The sequence below is a fragment of the Nannospalax galili genome, unplaced genomic scaffold, assembly GCF_000622305.1.
Source record: "Nannospalax galili isolate Female #2095 unplaced genomic scaffold, S.galili_v1.0 scaffold406, whole genome shotgun sequence".
Taxonomy (NCBI): Eukaryota; Metazoa; Chordata; class Mammalia; order Rodentia; family Spalacidae; genus Nannospalax; species Nannospalax galili.
The window spans coordinates 2,018,469-2,041,609 of NW_008357033.1; positions in this window are offsets into that span (position 1 = coordinate 2,018,469).

Genomic DNA, 23,141 nt, shown 5'->3' on the forward strand with positions numbered 1-23,141 from the left:
CAGGGACAAGTTTTAGTAGAATTCTGATTATTGTTTTATAACATGTTATCCCAAAATCTATTAGTTCAAAATAGCAAATATAGGCTGACTAGCCAATATATGATGCTTCAGAGGAGAAATGTTCATAATCTGTGCTTTCTTATTTTGAAATATTTGCATATATGTGAGATATCCTGGGAATGAGAACTAAGTCTAAAGTCAAAATTAATTCTCTTCATAATATATCTCATTCACATAGTCTGAAGGTAATTTTTCATAGCACTTCTAATAGTTGTGTGCTGTGAACAAAATTCCATGTTGTGGAATTTTCTACTGTGGCATCATATTGGTGCTCAAAAAGCTTTGGATGTGGGAGTACTTCAGAGTTGGGGTTATCAGCTTAGGGATGCTCACCCTGAGTTTTTATGTCTTATGACTATGAATTTCTGTTCAGGAAGGAGTGGATGATTGACACCTGATTTCAATAACACAGGGGTACCTTGCCAGGAATTACTGGAACTGTGGATTGGGCTATTCTTCATCTCTAAGTATATATCTCTAAGCTATATTTCCAGTAGAGTATCTGGCTTTTTTACATGGATACTCAAAGTATCATAATAGCTCAAGGTGAAAGATGCAATTTCTTAATGAGCAGATCCTAAGGAACCATAGTATCTCTCTCACCAAACATTGCCAAACAGGTGCTATAGTCCAGCTCAGACTCAGAGCCATCAGGAAGGACAAAACATGGTGAGGTGGATGTCCTGGTTAGCTTTTGTTGTCAACCTGACACAAACTACAGTCACCAGGGAAGAAGGAACTTCAATTAAGAAATACCTTGATCAGATTGGCCTATGGCTATATCTGTGGGAGACTGTCTTGACTGATTATGTGGGAGAGCCCAGCGCATTGTGGGCAGCACCCTCTCTAGGCAGATGGGCCTGGGCTGTATAAGAAAGCTAGCTGAGTGTGAGCCAGCAAGTGAGCCAGTAAGTTTTCCTTCATGGTTCCTCTTCAGTTCCTCCTGAGTTCCTGACCTGATGTCCCTCAATGATGTACTATGATCTGGGAGTAATAGCTAAAATAAACCTTTTCTCTCTCAAGCTGCTTCTGGTCAGAGTGTTTTATCACAGCAGCAGAGGGCAAACTGGGACTGTGCATATGAGGGTTGGAATTGGTGATGACCATTTTGGAGACAAGATGTTATGATGTGCAGTGGCACCAAATATTGTTCTAGAACACGGTTCAGTGTGACAAACTCTTCTAATAAAATGCCACATGTAAGTATTTGAGGCTTCATTGACCATATAGAGTTAAACAACCCATAAAAATAATAATGTGAAATTATTATGTTTAGCTCAAAGGCTAAACACAAACAAAATACAGGCTCCATTTGGCCCATGAGTTGCAATTTGCTACTCTAGGGGGAGTCATATTTGAAAACATTTGAGCCTCTATTTCTTTTGTGAGCTTCATAGTACATGTTTAAAGGCTAAAGGATGAAAATGGTAAATAAAGAAATTTGTTTCATAGCACACTTTATGAAGTTATGCTGATTAATTCTTGCCATCTGAACCCAGACACTTTTTGGCCATTTTAACCGGCGTTTTAGCAGACAGGACTCCATAGCTTATAAAATTAGACCATGATCAAGTAGATATAGAATCAAATTAAAGATTTTGTTTAATTAAAATATTTTAAAAATAGATTTTTATAAAATCCTAATTAGACATAATTAGTAAGTTTCTGTCAATATTTAACAATAGTTTTCCCTTCTAGGTAGGTTAAAACCTTCCTTTCAAAGGGATACTTTAAGCATATGTTCATTTTCAGAATGCCTGTGATCCCAAATTAAATAAAGAAATTTGGGGGCTGGAGAGATGGCTCAGTGGTTAAGAGCCATCTATAAGACTGATCTTATAGAGGACCCAGGTTTGATTCCCAGCACCCTTGTGGAAGCTAACAACTGTCCCTAACTACAGTTCCAAGGGATCTGACATCTCCTTCTGACCTCCACTGGCATTGTACGATAAGGGTGCACTTACTTACACACATGCAGGCAATACACTCATACACATAAAATAAAACTAATAAAAAAATATTTAAACAAATAAATAACAAAAAATGAAATTTGAGGGCTAGAGAGATGATTCAGGTGTTAAGAGGACCAGCTCTCTTGCAGAGAACCTGAGTTCAGTTCCTGGCACCCACATGGAAGCTAACAACCATCTGTAGCTCCAGTTCCAAGGGATCTGACAATCTCTTCTATCCTCTATGGACACTGCACACACCTGGTACACTTACATACATGCAGACAAAATACTCATACACATAAAATAAATAAGCATAAGAAAAGAAGAGAAAAGAAAGAAGAAAAGAAATTTCCACTGCAGCTAATGATTCAGAAGTTAAAAAGGCAAGGGTAATCCATTAATATAATGCATAAAAATTTTTGAGGGTGCCATTGAGTTTCTTCCACCCTCAATTCTGTGTATGTTGGAGGTGTGGTAGGGCCCATCTTTGAAGGCTACTGGACGGACTGAAGGAAACTATCATTATTGCAAAAAGTTTCTGAAACTCCAATGTCCCAATCAAAATTTAGTTGTCACCATGCTACAGAAATAGCATTGCCAGTACAAGAGGTCACTCAAGGTAGGAACATTCTAACCCACTACATTCTGTTTCCTTTATAGGTAGTCAGAGGGGAATTGGGTGATCTGTGGAACTAGACAGCCTGGGTTTGACCTCACTGTCTCTGTGACATCAGAGAATGTAATTTACCTATCAGGGCCTTAACTGTCTCCTATATGCCAACACAGTCTATATCGTGGGGTTTGGGCACTGATTAAGTAGAGAGGACTAGTGTCTTACAAGATAAGCAGTCAGAAAAAATAATTATTGCCATTAAACTGGATAATTATTAGCTGCCTTACTGTAGGATATAATTATTTTAAGATTTATTTTTTATTTTATCTAATTCTTTTCTAGGAACAAGACTAAGAATTGGTAACAACTAAAAGAATACCAGTTATAGCAGACAGAATATCACTTGTATTCCCAGTTCTGGTACAGGCAGCTTACTGTAATGTGCATTACATCCTTATGTGCTATTTGAGCTCAGAGAGAAGTTGGCTCTGGAAATGGGGTTGCCCCTCCCAACTTCAGACCCCAGCATATTTCTCCTATGTGTCCTTCAAACTCCCTTGTCCTGGGTCAGGCTAGCCGCCTGGCTATAATGAGAAAAGGGAAAAACAGAAATCATCAGCTAAGAGTATTAAAAATATGGCATCCTTGAGAACAGCTAGATTAACATTCCCCAACAGAGGTTACTATTGCTTATCCCATGATATAAAATGCCTGTAGTGGGACTGGGGAGCCAGAAGTTCAGCTATGGGAAGCCATGGGGAGAGAGCTCTCAGTCAGGAACTCCAGCTGACTGCCTCAACTTCCTCAGACAATATCTACTGGATGTAAATAACCAATTTTGGTGATGTTATCTTTTCTTGATCTCTCAATCATCCTAATGCAGTCATCTCTGATGGATGTTGTAAACTCCCGCCTTGATGATGTTTAGTCTCTCTTTGTCTCCTGCTATTTACTCCTTTAATTTTCTGTGCCATATACTTAATAAATTCACTTATTCAAAGGTGAATGACATGGCTATTTTAGATCATCCTCTGGACCATACAGAATACTCAGATATATTAGATCAAATAACCTTCTAAGCCTACAATATAGTTTCTGTTATTACCCACTGGAACACTGAGATGTTAAGTAGCCTGCCCAAGGTCACACAATGGCTGGCAGATGAGTTCTTACTCCCACTCTGAAATGCAGGTTCCAAAGGTCAGGTTCTCACCCTGTCTACTACAGCACTTCTGGAAGCATAAAGATTGGGAAGAAGAGATGAGGAAGTGAGGTACTCCACAAAAGGGCATCTGTAGTCAGTAGAAAGAACCTAATCAGTCCCCAGTGTTCAGGGTTCTTCCCAGGACAGTCATCACTATGTGTTTCCTCATGGATGCGTTGGCAGCAGATAGCAAAACTTGGTACACAGAAACACAGATTCTCTGTAATACATGAAGCCCTGTGCCGAATGATGTAATATTTTTGAAACATATCTACAACCTCCCAAGAGTTAATAGAAACCTACATAGCAGAAATACTTGGGACAGAAAAAAAAAATGTGCTTTGAAGCAGGTGAGACACAGAATATACAGGTATGCTTCCATTTCCCTGGCCGGCCTCATATAGCTAGGGCATCCTACTTAATTGCCCATGCTGACATTTCCCAGAAACCCAATACACATAGAAGACTAATAAAAACTTCCTATTAGTGCGTATTATAGATCCTCTGAGAGTACATTTAACATAAGCCTTAGGAAAATGGAATTAGGAGCTAAATCTGTAAGGGATGCCTATATGAAATGTATTCATTGATTGAATAAATATTTACTGAGTATCTGTTATCAGAGAGACACGGCTCTAGGCAGTGGAAATTCATCAGTGAACAAGACACAGAGAAACTCTATCCTCTATGCATTTGCATTCCTACAGAGAAAGTCAGGTGAAAAAATCCTCTCAAGCAATGGGAAAGAAACAAACTGCAAACACATGGTAATGGAATGAGATATGGCCTTTGAGAAAGTAGCTGTATTGATTAGCTAACAGTATAGAAAAAATCACACTGTTACATGGTGAACCCTGGGGCCGCAGAGACGGCTCAGCAATTAAGAGTGCTTATAGGTCTTGCACAGGACCAGAGTTCAGTTCCCAGCACCCATGTCAGGTGGTTTACAACAACCTGTAACTCTAGTTCCAGGGGATCTGACCCCCTTTCTGACTTCCCTAGTTATTGCATACACATGCGCATACACACATAGATACACACACACATACACACAGACACCCCCACACACACAAATAAAAATAAATTTAAAAAAATATAATCATTATTTTATCACGAAATGAGGGGTGAGCTGAGCAGTTCCACAGATTTGGAATACACATGTGAAACCATGCTAGGCTCATGATGAGTCTGTAGTTGCATAAGAGTTTGGATGATGGCTGGCTAAAAAGGAAGGCCTCAGCTCACATTCTGGAGGTTGGCTGACTGTCACTGGGAATGCTGAGATGGCTAGTTATGTGTCTTTCATCAACTCACAGGCCAGTATGGGGTTGTTTATATGGGAGAATGCCTGGGTCCTAGAGAACAACAGAAAGGTGCAGGGCCTCTTAAGTCTTATAGCTAATAGAGTGGTAACTTGCTGCTTATGATGGAATAAAGCAATCTCCATGACCAGCTCGGAATCAAAGAGAAGTAATCTACCTCTTGATAAATGACACTACCAACACATATTGCAAAAGGCCCAGATACAAGGAGGAGGGAAGAAGATGGGCATGTAAGAAATCTACCACAGGAATCAGGACAGCATTTCTGGGGACACCACAGTTAGGCTGACTTGAATGATGAGAAGAGTCAAATATACCAGGATTCTCCTTAGATGGGCGACCTCAAGTGCTAATGTATGATCACATTTGTGCTTAGTCACATGAAATACATGTCTATATATGTGCAACTGTATCAGTAATGTATATGTCTACACATGTAACATAGAACATATATAAATGGAGGACTCTGCCAGCCTAACAGGCTTAGCTACAACCTTCTTTCCTCTATCCTCTCTCTTTAGCAATTATACCAGTGTACAGCCTGATCCACTTCACTGTTATGACCCAATGTTCATGAGAACTACCTCAACAATTGTGAGTGAGTGTGTGTGTGTGTGTGTGTGTGTATGTGTGTGTGTGTGTGTGTGTGGTTTTTGAGAGACAGTCTCATGTAGCCCTGACTGGTCTTGAACTTGCCTTGTATCTGAGGATGACCTTGAATTCCTGGTCTTCCTGCCTCCGGCTCCCAAGTGCAAAGATTATAGGTAGTGCTGCCCACACAAAAGCACAATTGTCACCCCAAAGGAGATGCAAGATAGTTTATCCTGGCGCCAAATATAAGTGCCCATGACTCAGGAACACAGATTTAGGTCACCCCAAATTCAGTATTCCAACACTGAAACACTTGCATAAAGTTTTTATAGCAACAAGGAAAAAGGGACTCATAAATCAAGGCACTTTTCAAATACATTAGGGGAAACATTCAGCAGACAGACACAGCAAGGTAGAGAGATTTCGGCTATAGGCCTCAGATGCTGTCTAATGACACTCAGCCTTACAGTTGGTAGAATCTCAGGTTTTGTTAATACATTCTGAATGTATTTATCTGTCAGTTACAAGATGTTAGGCCAGACACAGGTGGGCAAGGAGTGGCTGTTTAGGGGGTTTAAGATAACCTAAGATAAATTGTAATTAGGCTGTGGACCTACAGCATTCCAAACTCCTCACAATCATTGAAATTCTAATCAGTTGATCAGTCTTGCAGAAAGTTCAGTTTGAATACACTTTTATTTTCTGAGAACTTTTTTTCACAGATCATGCCCAGATCTAACATTTTTTAAAAATATGGATCTCTGGGCCTCCAATCTAGAAATGCTGTTCTGGCAGACCTGTAGTAGGGCTCAGGAATCTGCAACTTACGGAGAGCTCATAGCAATTAGACACCAACTATTCTGTGACTAATAAATTAAGAAGTTATATTTTAACTTTTTTGGTCTTTAGACTTCACACCTTGTCCTCCAGAGACAACTGTGTCACATTCACATCCCCAAACCATCCTACCTGGGCCATCTTTCTCATGATAATCAAATGATGGGGGTGGACTGATAAGAAAAACATGGAAATGAGTGCACAGGGTGGGAAAAGAGAAACACCAAAGAGCAGGTGCAATTCCGTTTGCTCATTCATGTAAATGTTTAACTCTGCCTGATGTCAGTGGGACCATAACCCAGGGGTGCAGGACTTCAAATATCTAGTCATTGATAAAAGTGCTCTTCACAGGGTTCCGCCACACTGGAATCATCTTTTAGAAAGAACTACACAACTGAAATATACCACAAAGACCAAGTTCCATGCAGTGAAGGGATCAAACTAGAAATTTTAAAAGCTACACAAACACCCTGCTGGAACAAGGTCTCTAGAATAATTAGCACCACATGCAAACATCTACTCTCTGAAGAGAGTCCAGACTTCAGTGCTCAAATTCCTGTTTGGCAATTGATTCTTTCATTGCCTGCGCACTAGTGAAAGCTCAGGTGCCACACAAAAAGCCAGCAATAATAAAATCCACTTAGCTGGCTGTATAATAATTCCATTAACTTAGCAATTGCCCTAACATATGATTTACTTTTAAAAGTAAATATGCCACTGTGATGTGATTATCCCGTAGGGACCAGTTCTCATTATTCCATTTTAAAATGTCACTTTGCTTAAGAGAAGAAAAAATGTTACCATATTATAATCCACTACATTATTATAATATGATATGATCCATGCAATTAGCCACATTCATCAGGGACTCTGCAAAGTACGCAGGGAACATACATTTCAAAGGCTTGCAGAGTTTCACTGGAATCGCATCACAATGGTGTGTATAAGAGTGATTTGGAAGCATGTGTCTCTGAGTCAGCTTCATGATTGGTAAAACAGCACAGTCATGCCAATACCACAGTCTGATGCCCGGAATAACTCAGAGCAGGAGTCAGAGGCTTTTTCTACTAAAGACCAGTGTTAAAAATACTCAGTTCTGTAAGCTGGATGGTCTCTTCTGTAGCAGCTCTCCCTTGTCATAGTACCACAGAAGCAACCATAAGCAACCTGGAAACAGGGAACCTGGCTGTGGCCCAATAAAGCTTTATTGGCCACAGTGGGACACTGGTCATCTCTGGCTGGCCCTGACTTAGAAAATATGTGTTAAGTACATCTTAACAACTTAGATTTGTCAGTCATGGTGGTGCATGGCTTTAATCCCAGCACTCAGGAGGTAAAGGCAGGTGTATTTCTATGAGTTTAAGGCCAGGCAGCTGAGGCTACAGGGAGACCTTGTCTTAAAAAAAAAAAGAACACAAACAATAAAAGAATCCCCCCAAATAAAAACAATAACCTAGAGTCTAGATTCCAGACAAACTGTACAAATATAAATGGTTTTCACTTCTGATATTTGGCTCATGAGGATAATGAAAACACCTGCCAGTACTGTCACCACCATCATTATCACAACCAACAATCAATGGGTGTGGAAGGCTGTTCTGCTTCTGAGCCCTACTTACTGTGACTTTAGGTCAAGCTATAGTCTTTCTCTGGATGCTGAAGGTAAACTCAGTATAGGCACTGTGTTCCCCAGGGGTCCTGGTACTTCCAAGGGGCAGGGCCTCCTGCAAGAATTGACTGTGGAGAGTTAGCCTCCGAAGGAGGGGCTTGTGGCACCATCTTGGAAGGGAAGCTGTGAGCTGCCAGGAACACATGGCAGCAGGTGTAGGGAAGAAGCAGCAGTCAGGCATACTCAAGGAAGAATGACCTGGCACTTATGGACCTGGGGTGAGACCACTGGCCCCTGAGGAGTAGGTGAAAGCTAGCAGTGACTATGGGTGTGCTGTGGGAGTGATCTGATATGGCGGGCTCTGAGCCCCAGTGCAGAGGTGTGCTGCAGAGCTGTGCCGCACAGAGCTAAGCTGCCCGGAGCTAGGCACTGGGTGCTCATTTCTTTGTAAGTCACTCCACCCACCATGATAATAATAAATGCACATAAAGATATATTATATCGTTTGCCTGATAGCACAAGAGACCCAGAGAGAACTCTGATGACAGGCACACATTGGCAATCCCAGCTCTGAGGGTTTGGATGTCACTTGAGGACTGTATTGTGAGGTTGTCCTGTGGCTTCTACATGCATGCACACACATGTGCACACAGACACAAAACGAGTGAATGAATGAATAACCCTATGAGATATTCAGTAAAATCAATAACCCTTTCCACTTTGTAATGCACTTTCCTTCTTCCTGTAAACAATGGCAAAGAATTTGCAATATGAAGGAGGTGCTAGTCAACAGAAAGAGAGAATGGATTTTCTCCTTGGAGAGTAATCCCCTGCCAAAATATTTTCAGAAACATGTCCCTTCAGTCTTCTAAAGTTATTTGGAGTTGACTGCAGCTGTCAGAATGGATAGACTCCAATACTCTGTAGGACATGATTTTCATCATGAATTTTACCATGGACATTAAAACTGGGTAAAGACAAAAGAATTTTCTCTGGGATATCAGCAGAGGTACACTCAGAGAAAATTTAAAAGACATTCCACCCACATGCACTCACGAGGTAAAGATGGTTAACAGCTGTGGAGTTACAATAAAGATAATAAGTTCAGTTTTTTTTTTTTTTATTCAGAGCATAACATTGTTACGTTAATACTAGAAAAATGTTTTTGACTACAGCCTAGAAAAATAATGTCATTTCTATGAGACAGTGAGTCTCAAAGTCTGTATTCCAGCAATAGATCATTTTAGGAATTTTCTAAATTCCTAAATGCAATGCAGAATTCCAGCTTCTTCAGACATAGCCCCTGCATAAGAGCTGGGGTGAGAAGCCCAGCATCCTGTACAGTCCCAGTCTCTCCAGTCAATCCCAACACTTACTGAAGTTTAAGAATTGCTAGTAGTGGTCAGGATCCAAGAGTTTGTGATTCAGCTTTCCCTGCTTTCAGGAGAGCTAACCAGGACCCTTCCATAATAAAGCTTGTGTTTTCCTTTGCTCAAAACTAGCAGAGCTGGTTCCTTACAATCGCACAATGATGGACAAAGATGTTTCAGTAGCATGTAAGTACCTCAACAGAGAAGGCTCTCTAAGCTTTGCAACTAGCCAGCCTGCTAGAGCAACAGCCAAACATGGACCAAAACAACCCCTACCATCGGTGATGCAGGGAATGGAGGCCAGTACTGATCTGAGCAGAATGAGAGAATGAAGGCCAGAGCAGATGGTAGGAGAGATGAGCCCAGAAAGAGCACTGTGGAGATGGCTCCAGGTGGAGAGGCTGGCATAGCCTCATGCTGACCACCAGCAGGGGGAAATGGCTCCCCATCTCTTATCATGTAAAGAAACAGAAGTAACAGTGTTAGGACCAAATATTTGTGGCTTATTATGTTGTCTCTAACTGGATACATACTCCAACTGACTTCAGTCATGAATTGCATTTTGTTCATATAAACATACCACCTATATATCGGGCAGGATTCAGTCTAATCTGAGGCACCTGATGATTCTTAGGCATCTTGGCTCTCAACTCTCCCACACATGTTCTCAGCACCTCCCTCCTTCCCCAGTCTGGGCTCTCAGGCCCACCACATGGTTGCAGACACTCTTGATGCAAACCCTTCAACATATTTCTACAAGGAAAGAAGAAATGTGTTTCTATACTCTCTCCAAACTTTGAACTTCATAAGGGGCCAAGAGCAGGGTCTATGTTAGAAACAATAGGAAAGGCATGTGGTCCCTCCCATCCAAAACTGGGAAAAGATGGGTGAATGCTTAGTCAATGCATACAGGTTGGGAGACTTAACCTTCACAGCCCTTAAAGATTCTAACAAATACAGGTGATAAGAATGGACAGAAGGGTATTTAGATATTAGTGGTGGACGTATTTTGGAAGGTTGCTGAAGACTCTTTTAGCCAAATATCGGTATAGAAACTGATGAGCTAGGAGAGGTGTCTTAGTTTGCTTTCTATTGCTGTGATAAATATCTTGACCGAAAGCAATCTTGGAAGGAAAGGGTTTATTTCATTTACTAGTTACAGTCCATTCTTGGGGGAAGCCAAGGTAGGAACTCAAAGCAGGAACCTGGAGCAGAAACCACGGAGGATGCTACTTACTGGCTGGTTCTCCCTGACTTACTCGCTTACTCAGCTCCCTTTTTTACACAGTCCAAGCCCATCACCCCAGGTATGGCACTGCTCACAGAGGGCTGAGCCCTCCTACATTAATTAGAAATTTAAAAAATGTCTAACAAGCATGGTCATAGAATAATCAGATCTTGGAAATTCTTCTGCTGAGGTTCCCTCTTCCCAGATGACTCTAGATTTGGGTCAAGTTGACACTGAAACTAACTAGGACAAGAGGTCAGCAAGCATTTTTCTGAAGAATCAGAGAGCAAATGGCTCATGGTTTACAGCCCATACCAATCTCTGTTCTAGTTACTCAACTGCTGCTGGAGCACAAAGGAAACCATACAAGGAGTGAGCAATAGGGCGTGGCTGAGTGACAGTGATGCCCCAAAGAGGGAATCCTGGAGGTAGTCTCCCAGCTCCTGATGGCAACTGCAAACCTTGTGTTTTGCTACAATGAGTAACAGGGGTAAGTGGAAGGTTTGTAAACAATGCCCTGTCCCTTCTTCCTCTCCTAATTGTGTATTTACCAGAATGTTTCTTTGCTAAAGATCGCTATCACAAATGACAGCTTTTGCTTGCATTGGTACCAGTGTCTGCCATCTGGGAAAAGCCTAACAAGTGTTTCTATCTGTCCTTGTGGCAGAGTCTGTCCTACTGCAGTATGTGGTGTCCTAGACCCCAGCTCCTGAAAGAGTCACAACTCCATATGGGATAACTTAGCTAAATGTGAAGGTCTCAAAAAATGCAGCAAAGGTAAAAGGTCTCTGAACTTGCTGTGGCCAAATTTAATTCAAAATGAAATTTGTAATGAACCTAACATGTTTCTAATACTGCTTGTGGGACTTCACTTCAGCCGTGGTTCTGAATGCTCAACATGTACACTTGCCCTGCACTTGCTGTTGCACCACAGGATGCCAATGAATGTTGCCTGAAATATCTCAGCTCAAATATGAGACTATTGTGTTGTGACTTTGTATTGTTTTTACCCTACATAGGTTCTGTTCTTATAATAACATAATGACCTAGTTATGGGGAAAAACAAGACTCAATATTTTCCAACTATCATTCCTAAGCAGCTAAGAGTCAAATCATTATATCTTGGACTCTGTTGTTAGAATGTGTGATTATAAAAATTGTTAAGTTAATGATTTGAATTTAATAAAAGTTGTTCAATGAATTTTGGTTTGGGATTAAGACAGAATTTCCAACAATTTTGAAATGGCTCTAAATGTATTTCTGATATTTTATGCTACATATTTATTGACATTGAAAATTATAAAATCAAAATATCAATCAAGTCCAAAAAATGTTGAAGATACTCTACAAACCAGAGTACCCAATATTCAGCTGAGGTTTAATTCTCTACATAAATATAAACAAGCATATCCATCTCATGGGTAGGCAAAGTTGCATTTTTAATAAATTATATATATATGCCAAAGGATTACTTTAAAACGAAGAACAGGTCCCTTAGGTTTTATTATTGTAAATGTTTCATTTATATATCTACTTCCTATTCCTATATATGCATGGACACATAAAAAATTTGAGGCAAAAGAAGACACTAACGAAAATAGTTTAACAAGCCTTGCCTTGGATCAACACTACCACAATGAGTACACATGTGCTGTCTAACCCGAGTTCCTCCTCTTCTTGCGGTAGTCCATCTCCCTGTGCTTCCTCTCTTGAGCTACTGTACACAATGGGCCTTTCTATCTGTCTCACCTCCACTCCTCTAACTCATGTACCCTAAACCGAACTCTCCATCTTCTGTACAAACCTACTTCCCTTCTTACCTTGCTGTTTTGCTGTGCCCTACCTACTACTGAGATTTGCTCTTCAACTCTTAGGCCTCCTTCTCCACTATCCTCTACTTCTCAGTCAACCATCACATCATGTTGATTTTCCCACCTCTAAGTTCACTCGTAAGAATCCCTCTTCATTCTTAACTCACTGGTCTCCCTCTAAGTCTGGCCTATAATTACTTCATACCCTGCCATGTTAATTAGCCTGCTCAAACTTCTCATCAATTTCAATCTTCCCTTTCAAATGATTCTATCTTCATTCTACTGGGCATCCCACCTTTTAACAAGCCTCACTAACAGAATGGTTTCACCATACTCTGGTCACATTTCAAGTCTCCTACAAAGTGTGCCTTGGTCTTTGGCTTTGGTGTCAAGATCTCAATGGTACTTCCTTGCCTCCCTCATCTGATGCTGGCTTTGCTGGTCACAAAAACCACAGATCTTTCTCACTTGCTTGTTGCATTTGGTTAACACTCTTCAAATCAAACCTCAAACAGTTTCTGGTTTGAAGAGTTTTCATTACCTGCTTGTGGCTCTCACAGTACATCCTAGATGTTTCAAACACACATGTATTTTATGTATACTATAAATGAATGTATAGGTATATGTATCTAGCTTCAGAAAAGAGTATTCTGAAACTACAGAGTACATAGGACCACATTACCTTCCTTTTTTAACTTTCTAATTCTCTCTCTCTCTCTCTCCACTCTGTATGTGTATATGTATACGGGTGTATAAAGGTCCCTGTGTTATGGTGTGTGTATGTAGGTCAGAGGACAACTTTGTGGAGTTGGTTCTCTAGAATGGGTTTTGGAAATTGAACTCAGATACCCAGGTTTGTGCACCTTTAACCCACTAAACCATATATTTTTGTCTTAATATTTTATTTCTCAAGCTGTAGAAATGACTCACCTGTTAAAAGCACTTGCTGTTCTGGCAGAGGACCCAGGTTGGGTTCCCAGCACCCATGTGATAGCTAACAACTATCTGTAACTCTAGTTCAAAGAGATATGATGCATTTTTCTGCCGTATTCAGGCACTGCACCCACCCACATGGTGCACTTACATACATGCTTACACATAAAATAAAACAAAACAAACTTAAACTATTCTATTCCTCAAACCTTTCTATGTTTTGCCTTCTTTGTAGCACAGATGTGTTTTCTCCACTCTAACCAAACTCATACTCCTTCCTTTCTAGTTCAAAGGGCTAAAAGGAGAGGAAGCTTCATGCAGTTCTCACACTAGGCAGATTTAATGGGTCTTCTGAAATGCAAATATCTGAGGTCCACCCAAACAAATCAGAGTGCCACTTCAGCAGAGCAGGCCCTGACTTGGGCTGGAACCTGCCTGTAAGGAAGGATTTGTCTCCTGAATGTTTCCATAAACTCAAAGCTTATTTGAATCACTATGTTCCCAGGCTTTATGTATCCTTTTTCACTTGTTCCATGGGTGGAATGGGAGAAAAAAAATGATAAAACTCAATTGTTCTCAAATTTGACTGGACACCAGCATCACCAGGGCATCTGGCAAGAAGGAAAATCTAAGCAGCACTTCCACAGTGTCTGACTGAGCAGGTGATACAGCTGGAAGATTTATAACAAGTTCCTACAGGATGCTAATGTGGCTGGTCTATGAGACACACAAAAGTCCATGATCTGATCTAATCAGCAGTTCTTTTATGGTGTTAGTCCTATACTGAGTCCCCTGAAGTCCATGTTGATAGATAAAAAGTAGCCATATAACGAATAGGGTTGATCAGGAGAAAGCAGAGTTTATTAGCAAAGGAACACATGGGACAGATTCCCTTCTGGGCAGGGAAAATGTCTGCCCGGGTCATGAGCTGGGGTCTTTTAAGGGGGAGGCTTCTGCTTCCTGCAGAAGGTGGGAAAATATATATTTTTTTTAAACTTGGGTGGGGGGAAATGGGAGAGTGGGACTGTTAAAACCTGTCCTCTTTAGAGATCAAAGGGTAAGCCTGCTATGTTGGCCAAACGGTGGAGAAAAGGCTGCTTCTCTTGACTTCAAAGACCAAGGTGCTTATCAGCTTGGTTCCCTTTTCTCAGGAGCATGAGAAGTCTCTGAGGTCCTGTTGGTGAAAGGGCAGGGCTATCTGAACCATAACACATGTCCTGCTTAATAAAATCACGAGGAGCTGGAGAGATGGCTCAGTAGTTCAGAGTCTGTACTGCTTTTGCAGAGGACAGGAGTTTGTTTGCCAACACTCATGACAAGCAGCCCCTAACCACCTATAACTCCAGCTCCAGGGGATCTGATATTCTCTTCTGGACTCTGCACTTCATGTACACATACATATACATAATTGAAAATTAAAAATATTTTGAAACAGGACTTGGAGCAATGGAGCAGGAACTGAACTTGAAGTCTTCTCCCTGAAGACTAGCTCTCATAGTTCTAGAGAATACTATGCAAACTGCTGAGGGACAAAATCAATTGTCCAACCCAGTCCTGATGCTGAATAATCATAATGACTGGCACAGCAAACTACTTCTGTTGGTGCAGTAGCAGCACTGCTATCCAGAAGGAAATTAACAGTTATCTAATTGGACTGAAAGCCCTCTCAATAGAAGTGAACTCATAGATGGCACTGTAATTATAGCCAAATATACATGACTGGAGAAGGTGTAGATCCTAGAGAAAACCAGATCTCTGTCATATCTTTAGAAAAATGAAATTTCTTACCATATCCTAAATATGAATCCTTATATTTACAGACAAGTATACAGTACACCATTCATCAAAGAAGCTTCTTTTTGCAAAAGATGGAGGCTACTATAGAGTTCCACAACTGATCACACACAGAAAATATACATCTGAGAGACACCCACCCCTAGGTGACATATCTACAGGGGAACTTCTATACCTAAGGCTCATGGCACATAATGGAACAAGTCTTATCAATGAAACTTCCTTATACAACCGAGTGCAACACAGAGAGAATGCCACAGCTGGCTGTTTTAGAGAATAAGAGACTGTAGAGTGTGTATCCTTGGACACAACTGCTATATTAAACCTCACCAACACATGGTTCAGGGACCATTGCTGAAGAGGGGTATGTTCTAGCTTATTTCTCCATTGCTGTGATAAATAATCTGACCAATACCAACTCAGGGAGGAAAGGGTTTATTCAGCTTACATCTCCCGGGTCACAGTTCATCAAGGAGCCCAAGGTAGGAACACAGGTCAGGAACCTGGAGGCAGGAGCTGGAGCACAGGTCATGGAGGAATGCTGCTTACTGGCTTGCTCCCTTGACCCCTGCTTAGCCTGCTTTGTCATGCAGCACAGGCCCACCTGCTCAGGGGTGGTACCACCCACAGTGGGCTGGGCCCTCCCACATCACTCAACATTCAAGAAAATTCCCCCACAGTCATGGCCATAGGCCAGTCCAATGGAGGAAATTTCCCAACTGAGGCTCCCTCAACCCAGGTGTGTCAACTTGACATTAAAGCTATCCAACATAATTGATCCCTTGTCAACTTGACATAAACACATCACTATTAAACCACAACATTTCCATTTCTTTTCCTCTTTTAAAAGTCTCTTAACTGTGGGCTTCTGTAAAATCCAAAATAAGTACTGTCTTATTTCAAAGGAAAGAATCAGGTACACCTAAGCAAAACCAAAGTCCAAAAAAGTAGCTCAAGGTTAGAGCTACTGGGATTCCCTCATGATCTTCTGGACTCCAAAGGGTTCCGATATCTCCACTTCTTTGGCTCTGCCATCCACAGCACACACAGCTCATCTAACAGACGTAGGCTAGCTCAATTCCACACTTGCTGTTGCCCTTGGCAGTCATCCCACTGTCCTAACAACTCAAAAAAGCTGGGGTCTCCACTGAAATTGAGGCTGCACCTTCACCAATGGCCTCTTCTGGCCTCTTAGAGTGCAAAGTCTAAGATTCTCTCCATGACCCCTTCAACCCTGGGATCTTCACTGCAACTGAGGCTGCACTCTCACCAATGGCTTTTCTTGGCCTCTCAGGGTGCCAAGCCTCAGCTGCTCTCTATGACCCCTTCACGCTTTCAACACCAGAACCATGCAGGAGACTCTTACACATTACCAAGTTCTGCTTCCAGCTTGAGATGGAGGCTCAGGTCCCCACTGTGTGCTGAGTCTGAGGAAATATCTCCCAGAAGATTTCACCACAGTAATGCTGGTCTCTTGTTACTTACAGCTGATTTTTCAGCCCAGCCAATCAGCATCAATTATCCCAGGAAAGCAAAGGTTTTACTCCAGTTTCTGGTCTCTTAATCACAGCTGATTCTTCAGCCCCAGCAGACCAGAAACCATAGATTCTCAATTCAAAATATCACACAAACAGCCCTGATAGTCTCCACTTCCCTTTGAAGCTTCACAAGCCCGGCTTCCATTGTCTACAATTCTTTCTGAGCATAACTGTTCAAACCTCCACAGCAAGAAACTTGGAGGACTCAATGGCTTTTCCAACCCAAAGTTCTAAACACTTCCACAATTCTCCTTAAAACACGAAGGTAAGGTCTGTCACTGTAGTACCCCACTCCTGGCACCAATTTCTGTTCTAGCTTGTTTCTCCATTGCTGTGACAAAATACTCTGGCCAAAACCAAGTTGGAGAGGAAAGGGTTTATTCAGCTTACATATCCTGGGTCAAATCATCAGGGAGCCCAAGGTAGGAACTCAGGGCAGGAACCTGGAAGCAGGAGCTGGAACACAAGCCATGGAGGAATGCTGCTTACTGGCTTGCTCCCCTGGCCCATGCTCAACTTGCTTTCTTTCACAACATAAGCCCACCCTTCCCTCCCACATGTCTCAACAATCAAGAAAATTCCCCCACAGACATGGCCACAGACTAGTCTAATAGAGGAAGTTGCCCATTGAAGTTCCCTACACCCATGTGTGTCAAGTTGACACTAAAGCTGTCCAGCACAGGGTGGAAAGAATGTAAGAGCAGGGTTGGTCCGTAAACACAGGGAAACAGGTTTTCAGGCCACTGGTAGCTTGCTAATGTGAACTTGTGGCAATGATGGCATTAAGCATAAGACCCATGCCAACTAAATCAGACAAATGTCCAGAGTAGAATGAGGGAAATGGGTGGTGGGCCAGTTGTTGCCTGGGAACTGTTATAGACGGATTGTTTCTGGGTGAGGGAGAGTAGACCTTCCTTAAAATCTCTAAATAGGCTGAAGAGACAGACTCCAGTGGATGAACTTTCACTGAAGGATGTCAGGGTAAAATGCCTGATTGGATGGGAATTAACATGTATGGTAGAATACATGAGGCCCAGTGGGGGGGGGGTTGTGGAGGCATGAATGGGAGCAAGGTCTAAATTTGATTAAGAACTGTTGTGTGAATTGTACAAAAGCTCAATAAAAAAAATTTGAAAAGGAGGGGCAACCTGCAGTGGGAGGAAGTAATAATAACAAAATATTTTAAAATGAAACATATAAAAGTACGAGAAAATTTTATATTAAAAAATTTCTCATTATAATCCAAACTTTTAACTTATTTTTTGGGGACAAGGATCTGTCAGCACTGGTTCTTCCTTCTGCACAGCAGCAACATGATGATATCTATGAACAACCATTCCAAGCTCTCCATATGAGCTTCACATTTAAATTAACTGGGCATATACAAACCCTGCAATGCTTAGGGTACATCTCAGCCCAATTAAACTAGAATTTTGTGGGCTAGCATCTGCCTCTTGTACACAATAGGAAGCCAGATATTCTACCTCCTACAGTCACTGTGAAGAATAAGAGATACACTATGAGAAATATACATCACATCCATTATTTACTGGAGCATTTATTCTATGTTAGGCAATGTATCAAATGACCTAAGAACATTTTGTATTTACACTTACTAGAAAATAATGAACTTTGAATAGATATTGATGATTGAAGGCAAAATCATCAACTAATTTATTATATATAATGAAACTATTGTATTACAGTTATTGATTAAAAATAATTATAATAATTTTAAAACCTGATTCTTCCAGGATCTAGTTGTGTTATCATAAGCAGTTATACTCTTGGTACTCAGTTTCCTTAATTACAAATGTGGATAATAAAAATATCTACATCCTTATGCTAGAGAATGAAACAACTCCTAATTTCAGCTCCAACAAGAAAAGAGCTTGGAAGTTATCAACTACTGAATAGCAATTTCCTTTCAATTAAAACATTCCATCCTGGAGAGAAGCTCCTTAAGAATCAGGAAATTCTAAAAGGAGGATCCTCAAGAGTCAAGAAGTAAACAAATGTATATACGCACTGAAATTGTAACACCATGCACATGACCTGCTCAAGTTCAAGCCAGACAAAATCCCGTCATGGAGGAAGGAGGTCAGCATGAAGTCTCATCCCTAACCAAGACACTATAGTGATGGTAGCTGCTGGGAGAGGAAACATCAGTTTTCATTAAAGGTATGGCCCCTGTTAGGTTGACTATCCTTCCAGGGCTGGTACCACTTTCAAAAGAATTTGGGCAACACAAACTAGATGTGATGAGAAAAAAATAAACAAGAAATTTGGAAAATAGGGAGGTTGGGGTGGCTCTTGGAAAAGTTGAGAGGGGAGAATATGATCAAAATACATTGTATGAAACTCTCAAAGAATTAAACAGTTGAAGAAAATAAGAAACAGCAGAATTGCCTCCGGGATACTAGCTGCAAGGGAGTCTAGTAATTATAGCTTACTTCCCATCATGTATGTACAGGAAAGCAGAATGAAGGGCATTGGAATGGAGATGTGAAACCACCACAATGTCACTTCTTCTGGTGATACGTGAAACATGATTGATACTTTACAGAGGTAGCTAGAGGTCATATATTTGTATATCCCTATAAAAGAAAATTGTCATATCGTAATTGTTATTAAGAATAACTTTTTTATAATGAAAAGACACTTTGTCTAAAGGGACTCCTAATAGCTGCAGAGAACTATAACACTTTGTACAGGATTAATCAATTAGAGTGATTAGGTTGGGAATGGTAGCTCCCTCTTAAACTTTCACTACTTGAAAGGCAGAGGCAGAAGGGTTTCCATAAGTTTGAGACAAGTCTAGTCTACACACAGGCTAATCTGGGCTAAAGAATGAGGTTCTATCTCAAAAAATAAATAAATCACCTGAATGAATAGGACTCAGCATGTATGGCAGAGTGCATAGGGTTCACTGGAAGGCCAGGTGTGTATGGATGGGGGAAGGGGTCTGGATTTGATTGGAAAATATATGAAGTTTAAAAAGCTCAACAAAAAAGTGAAAAAAATCAAAAATAAAAAACAAAAATGTGATTTTTAAAAAAGAAGCAAACTACTTAGGAGTTGCAGGAATTCCCTAAAACTAGCCAGATACACAAGATCCCATTTTCTTCAAACATAGATAAATAACAAGGCCTGCTGAGGAGATAGACTAGCTGAGGTGCCTGAAAGAGGCCAGATCAGCACAGCTGAGCTCCCTGGAAGACACTCTCTGACCTGTTAAGCTCATACAAGTCATGTTGTATACTCTAGGATTCTGTCTTTTGTGAGTCATCACCCAAGCTGGAATGGGCTTTTGGTGATGTAACTGCCTTTGTGTCATCTCTCTAAGTAACCACTCATCCATAGTCCTATAAGTAACCCAAATAAACTCATTATGGGTTTCAGTGGTATCTTCACTTTTGGCTTTTGTTGGTTCTCTACCTGGGTGAATAGATATTTGTCAGGTCTACCCAGAATAGACATCACACAGGACAGATCCACCTTTGCAACAAGAGAAATCTATCTAATTCAGTATGTTGTTTTCAGAGAACTGAGCTTGTAGATGGAAACCACCACCCCACATCTGAAGGAGACCTATGGAGCAATATACATAGGCAGCTTGGTGGAGGGCAAGTGTAGATCAACATACCAAGAGAGTCTTGGAAGAATAATAAGGATTGGGAAGTGATCCTTCTTTTCTCTAATGAAATTTTGCCTTTGAAGAACACAGATCTTTCTCAGATGTTTGATAACTGTTCTGTGAAGCCATCTGGACCTACACATTTATGTGTAAGAGGCTTTATTGTTTGGTCATTGTTGATTGGCTTTTGTTTGTGTAGTTTGAGATAGGATCTCCCCATAGGCCAGGCTGGTCTCTTGCCTCTAGAGTTCCAAGACAACAGAAGTGCACAACCACATCTTCCTGTATCTTTTCATCTTTTTCTGAATTCCATGGGGTCATAATCTAGAGGGTGAGGTAATACTCTCCAGATTTTGCTTCTAGGAACAATGTGGGGATCTCAAAGTCAAGAGCCAGGAAAGACAGTGATGATAGAAGTAGTTGCTCTGAAATCAATTGCAAAAGCCTTCATTAGAGCAGAGTGGGCCTGAAGTACCTTATCCTGTACAAGGACTTTGCTCTTTCTCTACTGAAGAACTCTGCTGTCTCACCTAAAAGGATAACAGCACCTGGTCAATATGGGTCAGGAGTGGAAGGAAATAATATGGAACAATTCCAGCAAGAGCAGAGACTAGAATATGATGGTTAAAACACTACAGAGTTGTGATTTAGAACTGAAATGCTCCCCAAAGTTTCATGAGTTTAAACTACTGGTTCCCAGCTGGTGGTGCTGTTAAGGGAGGTTGTAGAATCGGCTGTTCACAGTGTGTCATTGTTGTGTGATGGGACCTTAAAGGTTATGATCATCCCTGTATGAATCACATTCACTCTGCTTCCTGATCCACCAAAATGTGACCAAACATAACCCTGAGCTGCTGTTACTGCAAAGCAAACCAAGACAATATTGTTCCTGCCATAAAAGACTGTTTTCTGAAACCATGAGCCAAGAAGAAATATTCCCTTCTCCAAGTTGCCTCTGCCAAATATTTTTCACAATGACAAAGAAAACTAACTAATACATTTCTGAAGGTCATAGCCCAGGGACAGTAGCCTACTCAAAGATAGATTAATCAGAGAATGCTCCCCTTTCCACATTTTACCTCAATAGTGATCCACTTAAATGACACTCTAATGCAGTTACAAGAGTTGCAATGGTACAGACTCTCTCTGAGATGAGAACTTAAGGAAACTCAAAGTCAAGGGGGATGATAGGACTAAAATAGCTCAATAGGAACCTGAGTCTTTTACAAGAAAGATTAGACACAGCCTAACAGCCAATCAGATTAACATAAAACTTCATACTAACGACCTGTTGGCTCAATTGCTAGTACTCAGTAATTGTACCCAACTTTCAACAGAAACAAATAATTACAAGTCATACAAAAAGGTAAGAGTAAAAGACCCTCTTAAGGGACAAAACAAGTACTAGAATCGCACTCAGATGCTACATTGACATTAGAATTAGGGAATTCAGGCTTTTTTTCTCCTTCTGAATGAGTGTGGAATGTATTACATGTGATTTTCCCATGTGTATCAATGATCATTTGTTTTTGTCTTTCATTCCATCGACATGGCACATTATATTAACTGATCTCTAAAAGTTAATCCAATATTAAATTTCTGAGATAAATTTTTGGTCATGTTATATGATCTTTTTTATATTGCGGTACTTGGTTTCCTAATTTAATCAGAATTTCTCATCTATTACATATCGGTATATATATATAGTTTCCAAGTATACTAATATTTTTTATGTATTGAGTTTGTTTGAAGTGCTTTGTACTGAACCCAGCACCATGTACATGCTAGGTAAGCAGTCTACCACCAAGCTACACCTGAACACCTACTCTCTTGTCAGCTGGTTTGCTATCTCAATAATAGCGCCATCAAAAATAAGTTATTTCATCTTCAAAATATTTTTTCAAAAATATTTTTCCAAAAATATTTGAATGACATTGGTATTATTCCTTCCTAAGATGTATGATAGAAACTGCCAGAGATACCATCTAGGCCTAGACCTTTATCTGTGAAAAGACTTCTTATGGATCTGAATAGACTTTCTATTTTTTTCTTTGAGAAATTTTTGTTAATTTGTGTCTTTCTAGGAAGTTGTCTAATTTGTCTAATTTTTCAGCATCAAATTTTCATATTTCCTTGTTGAAATTAATGACACTGTCTCTCCAACCCACAGACCTCTCTCTGGGGTAAGTCCATCGTGCCCTCCGTGCCTTGACTCCCCCAGCCTCATTCGCCCTCCCATCTCCCCAACCAGTCTCTCCTCCTAGTTTGGGTCCTGATCCATTCCTTGTCTTGGGGACCCAGACACCTGGGGAACCAATATTGCTTCCTGATCCTTTTCATCCAGACCAACTCAGTGCCTTCTCTGGTCCCCAGGAGCACTGCTTCTGGGCCTGGCCCCACCCTCACCTACCTCTGCTTCCCTGGGCCTGCAACATCCACCAGCCTCTTTCCAGTATGCCAGGGCTGACCTTTCCTCTTCCTGATCCTTTGCATCCAGACCAACCCAGCACCTCAGTGCAGTCCCCAGGAGTCCTTGGGGCCACTTTCTACCCCCATTTGCCTTTGCATCTCTGGGTGGCATGGCCACAAGATGCCCTAGACCAGCATCTTTCCTGGGCCCAGCTCCCAGGCCAGTCCAACCC